This window comes from Mustelus asterias, chromosome 22 (genome assembly GCF_964213995.1).
Source record: "Mustelus asterias chromosome 22, sMusAst1.hap1.1, whole genome shotgun sequence".
Classification (NCBI taxonomy): Eukaryota; Metazoa; Chordata; class Chondrichthyes; order Carcharhiniformes; family Triakidae; genus Mustelus; species Mustelus asterias.
The window spans coordinates 68,187,276-68,196,078 of NC_135822.1; the positions used below are offsets into that span (position 1 = coordinate 68,187,276).

The following is an 8,803-nucleotide window of genomic DNA, read 5'->3' on the forward strand; positions in this document are numbered from 1 at the left end:
CCGGGTGTTCCGGTTTCCACCCACAGTCCGGGAGACGTGCTAGTTAGGTGCATTGCACATGCTGAATTCTCCCTCAGTGTACCCGAACAGGCGCAGGAGTGTGATGATTAGGGGATTTTCACAGTAACCTCATTGCACTGTTAATGTAAGCCTTTTTGTGACACTAATAACTAAACTTAAACCAATCCAATTTTGTGCTCCATTCGAACCTCCTCCCATGTTTCTTTTGCAACGAACCTGCTTCAGGCACAGGTATAGAATACCCCTTGCTTCTCCTTATCCAATATTATAGGTGGTTCACTTCCAACTTGAAGCATGTACCCAATCCCAGACTGCCATTTCAGAGCATGGTAGACCATCTATTGACTGAAAATGAACACCATCCAGCCCATATTGTCTTATTATTCATTCTTGAGATGTGGGCTGGCTGGGTCAGCATTTATTGCCCATCCCTGACGGCATTTAAGAATCAACCGCATTGCTGTGAGTCCGGAGTCACATGTAGGCCAGACCAGGTCAGGACAGCAGATTTCCTTCCTTAAAGGGCATTAGTGAACCAGATGGGTTTTTACGACAATCGACAATGGATTTGTTGTGGTCACCATAAGACTTTTAATTCCAGATTTTTATTGAATTCAAATTTCACCATCTGTCATGGTGGGATTTGAACCCGGGTCCCCACAGCATTATCCTGGGTCCCTGGATTACTAATCCAGCAACATACCACTATGCCACTGCCTCTCCCTCAGGCGATGTATCAAAGAGAGATAGGGGGTGCACCTCATTCAATATACCCCGACAGTGCCATGTAAATCTGTTAATGTATCAGGTGCCATACCCGCTGGGCATGCTACTCAGTGCGATGGGAAATTAGTCTGTGCAGAACATTAGTAACCATGCTGAAGTGGACCATAACCAGTCCAACACCCCCATCCCCAAATCATGGAATCACATTGAAACCAATGTATGGCGTATTTGTACACTTATCGACTAAATCATCCTGAAAGCAATATGGCAAACAGCTTCCAGTGATAGCATTTGAATGGCTGGAAGGAGATCAGAAGGCTTGAATATATTAAACACAGGAGAAAACAGATGTAAAATAATTATTCAGTTCATTGAATTTCATTCCTCTCCCACCACACCATTCAATTGTGTTTCAAAGAAACAGATGCTCTTTCCTCTCTGAAGCAGATACCTGAAAGGGTGAGGAATTTATTCCCGATACCTATTTTAAATTCACTTTTCACTTAATTACATTCACATCTTCTGGTCCTGGGAAAAAAAGGAAAAATCAAATTATGTGCACCTTTGAAAATCTTACGAATCCCATTGAGGAGATCTCCTATCACTGTCTCTCTAGACTGTGAAGCGCAAGCTTCTCGAACATTTCTTCATAGCTTCTTTACACTTGGGCTTGATCTTGCTTGGCAAGCATTTTATAGCCTAATCATGGGACATCTTGGGTTTTGCATGCATCCTGTCCACTACATCTCAGTCACGGGAATGAACTGTCAAGTTCAAACTATGCAGACCTCCCTCCAGACCACGAATGCAAATGACATAATCAGTCTTGGAGGTCTATTCCAGAGGTTTACAAAGGGAAAGGTGTGGTAGACATGTGATTATGAAAGTAAATGTGCTTCCTACCATCATCTACACCAACTAATTATCATAAATCTCTATCGATTAGCCCACAGATCCAACGCCATCTTTTCCTCTCAAAATGGAAACGCACCTATTCTACAGAGCTCAACACACCCAGCCAGAACCAGGTGGACTAAATTTTGATTTGATTTGATTTGATTTATTATTGTCACATGTATTAGTGTACAGTGAAAAGTATTGTTTCTTGCACGCTATACAGACAAAGCATACCGTTCATAGAGAAGGAAAGGAGAGAGTGCAGAATGTAGTGCTGCAGTCATAGCTAGGGTGTAGCGAAAGGTCAACTTAATGCGAGGTAGGTCCATTCAAAAGTCTGACAGCAGCAGGGAAGAAGCTGTTCTTGAGTCGGTTGGTACGTGACCTCAGACTTTTGTATCTTTTTCCCGATGGAAGAAAGTGGAAGAGAGAATGTCCGGGGTGCGTGGGGTCCTTGATTATGCCGGCTGCTATGCCGGGGCAGCGGGAAGTGTAGACAGAGTCAATGGATGGGAGGCTGGTTTGCGTGATGGATTGGGCTACATTCACGACCTTTTGTAGTTCCTTGCGGTCTTGGGCAGAGCAGGAGCCATACCAAGCTGTGATACAACCAGAAAGAATGCTTTCTATGGTACATCTGTAAAAGTTGGTGAGAGTCGTAGCTGACATGCCAAATTTCCTTAGTCTTCTGAGAAAGTAGAGGCGTTGGTGGGCTTTCTTAACTATAGTGTCGGCATAGGGAGAAAATGGATGCTTTCGAACTGAGCGAGTAGCTCATGGGCTGCAGAGGAAATTGAGGAAGCATGATGTGGTGATGAATTACCGTGTTCTGAGGGCAACCACACAGCCATTTTCTTTAGAGGCCCCCATCCAATCCCGCGAAGTTGGCAATTTCCCCGGATGAATGGACGAGAGAGTCACAACCTCCACCCTCCTCATAACAGCGCTTCGAGAAACCAATCCTCTCCCCACAACTCGGGTTAACTTGATCGCCCATGGTAAATTACTCCCTGCTGGGGATTAGCAGGGTAAATATGTGGGATGACAGAGATAGGGCCTGGGTGGGATTGCGGTCGGTGCAGACTTGATGGGCTGAATGGCCTCCTTCTGCACTGCAGGGATTCTGTGATCCTATGAACTCAACGAGCTCCATAATCCAACAATCCAATAAAAGCAACACAATCCCTCATTTGCCAAAGATGGACATCGACTCCAGTTGGGTCCCACCATGCTGCATTTTACAGATTCATTATTTTAGAAAAAAAATGACTCAGTGTAGTGCAAACCAGCCTTTCATCCATTGACTCTGCCTACACTTCCCGCTGCTTCGGCAAAGCAGCCAGCATAATTAAGGACCCCACGCACCCCGGACATTCTCTCTTCCACCTTCTTCCATCGGGAAAAAGATACAAAAATCTGTGGTCACGTACCAACCGACTCAAGAACAGCTTCTTCCCTGCTGCTGTCAGACTTTTGAATGGGCCTACCTCGCATTAAGTTGACCTTCCTCGACACCCCAGCTATGACTGTAACACTACATTCTGCACAGTCTCGTTTCCTTCTCTATGAACGGTATGTTTTGTCTGCATAGCGCGCAAGAAACAATACTTTTCACTGTACACTAATACATGTGACAATAATAGATCAAATTAAATTAGATCAAATCAAAGAGGGACAGTTTAACCCAAGAAAGAGAAATAGCAATAGGCAATCGCATCATTCTTATAGACTCATGCAATTCTTTACTGGCTAATTTCGAAGTAAATCACTTCTGTTAAAAACAGCGAATGTGCTTAAATATTCCAAACAGCGAATCTATCATATATTGTCACTGCAGTTTGTGTACTTAATGTCAGGCGAGGGGAATTGAACAGACTTTCGCTTCAGTAAATCAGACTAAAATCACATGTACCATTCCAATTTGATGGGTAACCTGCCTCATTCCCCTCTCGGCTTGTGTTCTGAGTCGAACAATAACGTGTGCTTTGAATTTGCACACTGATTCCACCTGACACCATGTAAATTAAGCTTTTGACTAACAGGCAGTGCCATTGTGGCGCCAGCATCTCACAGACTAGCGCACTTCTCTTCCGATCAAAAGGAACACTTGGTGCATTTTGTTTTAATGCAGCTGCTGTTTGTTTTCCCCTTTGTCACCGGAGTGTCACTGCAGCAATAATTTAAAGACATTGTAAACTATGATCTGAAAATCATCCTGCTAGATGTCGCTGTGTATGATGATGTGGTCGTAGGTGGGATTTGGTGCAAACCCAGCAAGTGTCTGCAACCAGCAGGGCTGAGGGGCTTTGCTTTCCTTGGATCAGGGGATTTTTTAATACAGGCCAGCTGAGGCTCGTTAAAATTAAACCTCAACGTTGGCATTCAGTCAGATTGAAGGGGAGCAGAACTGGCAAATTAACTGGCGCATTCACTGATTCTAAAGCAATTTGTAGAACGACTCCTCAATGCTCTTTCTGTCTAGAGAAGTGTCAGTATTTGCAAAGATGATAAAATCATTTTTTTTTGTTCTTCGCTCATCCTCCCCCTTCCCACCTCATCGCTTCAGAAAAAAATTAACCCTGTGTGGGCTGGTTGTAAAAATACCAGTCTCCCTGCGCCAATGTAGTCTGGCCAAAATCACTGACCATTCACTGCTGGTGGTATGATGGCACTGTGCGAGTCACAGAGACTAATCTTCATCAAAAATACCTGCCAACACACTCGTAATAATGTTCTTCATAACTGTATTTATTCTGACAAATATCTACCACCATTAAGTAAACAAGGAAGTAACATTCCCACTCGAACTTCCCTAACTCCTATTTTCACCTCAGAATTTTCCCAACAAATTAAAGAACAGTCTTGTCGGAAAATGGTCTTGCACACATTAGGGCTGCACGGCGGCACAGTGGTTAGCACTGCTGCCTCACAGCGCCAGGGACCCGGGTTCGATTCCAGCCTTGGGTGACTGTGCGGAGTTTGTACATTCTCCCCATTGCCTGTGTGCAGTCTCCTCTGGGTGCTCCGGTTTCCTCCCACACTCCAAAGATGTGCAGGTTATGCTAAATTGCCCCGTAGTGTTCAAAGATGTGCCGGTTTGGTGGATTAGCCATGGTAAATGTATGGGGTTATGGGGATGGGGTGGGGGAGTGGGCCTGGGTGAAATGCTCTTCGGAGAGTTGGTGCAGACTCGCTGGGCCACAAAAAATCTCTCTTGTGTAAAAGAGATTAGCTCTGAGAGATTAAAAGAAAAATGATTAAAAAGGTTAAAGTAGCCCTGCACGCAAATTACAAATTAACTAATTAGTCATCAGGATGGTGGGAGGGATGTAGACTGGGGCAAAGAGAACTTCCTGTACTTGTTTCAATAGTGCTGTATGCTCATTGACATCCACGTAAACAGCCAATATGGAGGTACACTCTGTCTCATCCAAACGATGGCAGATCTAATAATGCCACAGCCATTCAGTAAAGCACTGCAGTGCCAGGCTAGGTAATCCATCAAATCCCTATGGTGCAGAATAAGGCCATTTGGATCATTGAGTCTGCACCAAACCTCCAAAAGAGCACTCAACCTAGGCCCACTCCTCTGCTCTATCCCTGTAGCCCGACACATTAACCATGGCCAATCCACCTAGCCCTCACATCTTTGGAGTGTGGGAGAAACTGGAGCACCCGGAGGAAACCCATGCAGACATGGAGAGAATGTGCAAACTCCACACAGACAGTGACCCAAGGCTGGAATCAAGCCCGGGTCCCTGGTGTGGTGAGCCAGCGGTGCTAAGCCTTGTGCCACCCAAACTGGCTATGGTGTTTCACCCCAGAGTCAAGAATGGTAGCCATCCCTCTGTCACATCTCTTTTTGTGGATGAATAACTTTAGCTGACCTATCAATCCCTCAGTGCTAATCTCGCTGACACAAATGGTCTCTCTTGTTGCTCTCCTCTGCATTGTTCCCAGTAAGTGACGGCCATTTTCCCACAGGACTATTTTTAAAATTGGTACAAGGTTTACCAAGTGTTCTCATGCCATGATACTGCTCTCATTCTTCTGAATTTGAATTTGACCAAAAAGGGACAAGGAACCTGAATGGCATACAGATAAATCAAACCAATCCAGACACTTAATAGAGACAAAGTACTATGGAATAATTTATGATGTAGAGATGCCGGCGTTGGACTGGGGTAGGCACAGTAAGAAGTCTCACAACACCAGGTTAAAATCTTGCTGAGATTTTCCAGCATTTTCTGTTTTCATCTCGGCTTCCAGTATCTGCAGCAATTTATTTTTAACTTGGTGGGGAAATAAAGACGTTAGAAGTTCAAAAGGAAGTGACGAGGTGTGAATTGCATTCTGAAAGGTGAGCGCACAAACTGAAGGTGATTAAGAGTGACTTCTGAGAAGGTTAGTTCAGGTAAGGCAAGACCAAAAGGGAAAACAGTACATCAGGGGCATGTGCAGCCGATGCAAGCTAGCTGCTTTTGAGAATACAGCCCACAGCAGAAAGCTATGTCAACTCCGAACATGCTATGCTTGGCAGCACGGTGGCACAGTGGTTAGCACTACTGTCTCACAGCGCCAGGGACCTGAGTTCGATTCCCGGCTTGGGTCACTGTCTGTGTGGAGTCTGCACGTTCTCCCCCGTGTCTGCGTGGGTTTCCTCCGGGTGCTCCGGTTTCCTCCCACAGTCCAAAGATGTGCGGGTTAGGTTGATTGGCCCTTGGTGTCAGAGGGACTAGGTCAGGTAAATGCATGGGGTTATGGGGATAGGGCCTGGTTGGGGTTGTGGTTGGTGCAGACTCGATGGACCAAATGGCCTCCTTCTGCACTACAGGATTCTATGAAAAGTCTGTTTGAGAAACCAGTTGATTTATTCTAAGATGGAAACAGCCCCAGAAGGTATCAGTGCCGAGTGTGATAATTATTGCTAGGTTTTACCTATAGATTTAAAACCTAAGAGATGCTGTTTGGGGAGGTTGAACTCTGAAGTTGGAAAAACTTTACCCACAGATGGGTAAATTTAAAAATACTGTGTATAGCCGTTAAGTGCAGTTCTAGTTGACTTTCTCGTTGCATGTTTTATTGTTTAATAAACATTTATTTTGTTTCGAATCAGCATGTCTGGGACACTCTTCACTGTTCTTCACATTATTCTTCACATGACACCAAATTGCAAAACACAGTTCAGAGAAGTGATCATTTCAAGTGTTCCTTCTGGAATTTGGAATACACTTGTGTTTAACATCAGCTGCGTTCTTCACAGCATCACTACCTTCCAGTCCCCTCCAACTTACACACCATCCAGACTTGGAAGCACATTGCTATTCTTTCTTTATTGCCGGCTCAAAATTCTGCAGCTATGTCAATGGCAGCTCCCTACCTATGATAGCTGTAATACTTCAAAAGGAATTGCTTGGCTGTGGGGTAGCCTGAGGAAATGATGTAATGTCATATAAATGGGATTTATTTTCTTGCTGTTCCATTCATGGTGCTTTTTTGTGCATTCCAAAATGGTAGAATGGTTGCATTCAGCTCACTTGCGTTTGTGCCAGCTTTTGCAAGTCCGACTCACCTCCCCCTTTTCCCCCGGAGCCCTGCATTTCTTCCTTTTCAGATAATTGTCCAATTTCCTTCTGAAAGCCATGATTTTGAATCTTCCTCCACCACGCGCTCAAACAGTGCATCACCGTCTGCATAAATATGTTTTTCTGACTGTCATGCGTTTTTTTTTAATGCCTTTCACCTTAAAGTAGTGTCCTCTGGTTCCCTACCTTATCTCCAATGGGAACAATTCCCCCAATCTGTCTAGCGCCCTGATAATTCTGGAAGCAAGAACATTTCTTTTCCCTGGACTAGCAATTGCTGTTGTGGTGCATACATCAAATCCAAATCTTCAGAGCATCAAGATGAGAGGTCACATGACACCAGCTAGTAGTCCAACAGGTTTAGTTGAAATCACAAGCTGTTGGAGTGCTGCTCCTTCGTCAGGTGAAGTGGAGCGAGGTGCGCAGGCACAGAATATGTCGGTGGAGTGACACCTTAGTGTCCTGAGATGTGTAGGTTCGAGGGATTAGTGGGTAAATATCTAGGAATATGCGGGTAGGGCCTGGGTGGGTTTGTGGTCAGTGCAGACTCGATGGGCCGAATGGCCTCTTTCTGTACTGTAGGGTTTCTATGATCTATGAGTCTGCACCGACAACAATCCCACCCAGGCCCAATCCCGATAACCCCATGCATTTACCCAAGCTAGTCCCCCTGACACAAAGGGGCAATTTAGCATAGCCAATCCACCTAACCCGCACACCTTTGGACTGTGGGAGGAAACCAGATTACTCGGAGGAAACCCACGCAGATATGGGGAGAATGTGCAAACTCCACACAGACAGTGACCCAAGACGGGAATCGAACCCGCATCAATGGCGCTGTGAGGCAGCAGTGCTAACCACTGTGCCACCAAAGAATAAACACCTTTAGTCACACGCGCTGTGAGCAAGATAAGAACTTACGCGGTGAAACACCATTGGATTTCAAGTCCAACACCTTAACCGCTCGGCTATCGCAGCTATACCTACCTACTTGCATTTGTCTATTAGCACTTGTGATTACTTGTAAAGACTTGTCATTCAGCCGACCCACACTGTCTGTACTTATCCTTCGACACTCTTGATTATGTTAGTGTCAGGCTATCGTCACTCCGCCTATATATTCTGTGCCTGTGCACCTCACTCCACTTCACCTGACGAAAGAGCAGCGCTCCGAAAGCTTGTGCTTTCAAATAAACCTGTTGGACTATAAGCTGGTGTCGTGTGACCTCTCATCTTGTTCAGCCCAGTCCAACACCGGCATCTCCACATCAGAGCATCAAGGAATCTATGAGCGATGTGGTTCTGGTAAATGAGCCATGTTCATCATTGGGTGCACTGTAGTTAAATTCAAAAAGCTTACCTTATCCCACTGGTATGCCTTAGCCTCAGATGAGCCAATGTGGACCGTTTCATTTTCCGCATTGGCCACCTTTGGTCTCCTCTGCATGAGGTTGCCACTCTGGGACTGAAGTCCACCTCGCCTAAGCACCAGATCCATCCTCGACCTTCTGCTTTTCTGTTCCACATTTGCATCTTTCTGCACCTCCATCTGGAGCTCTTAAATCATCCTAAAC

The 8,803-nt window shown here is 45.2% G+C and overlaps 1 non-coding gene across 1 annotated transcript; it reads right to left on the reverse strand.

The window, feature by feature from the left end:
- Positions 1-8,125: 8,125 nt before the first annotated feature.
- trnas-uga (transfer RNA serine (anticodon UGA)) lies at positions 8,126-8,207 on the reverse strand. The gene has a single exon. It is a non-coding gene; the product is annotated as a tRNA-Ser (tRNA).
- Positions 8,208-8,803: the final 596 nt, after the last annotated feature.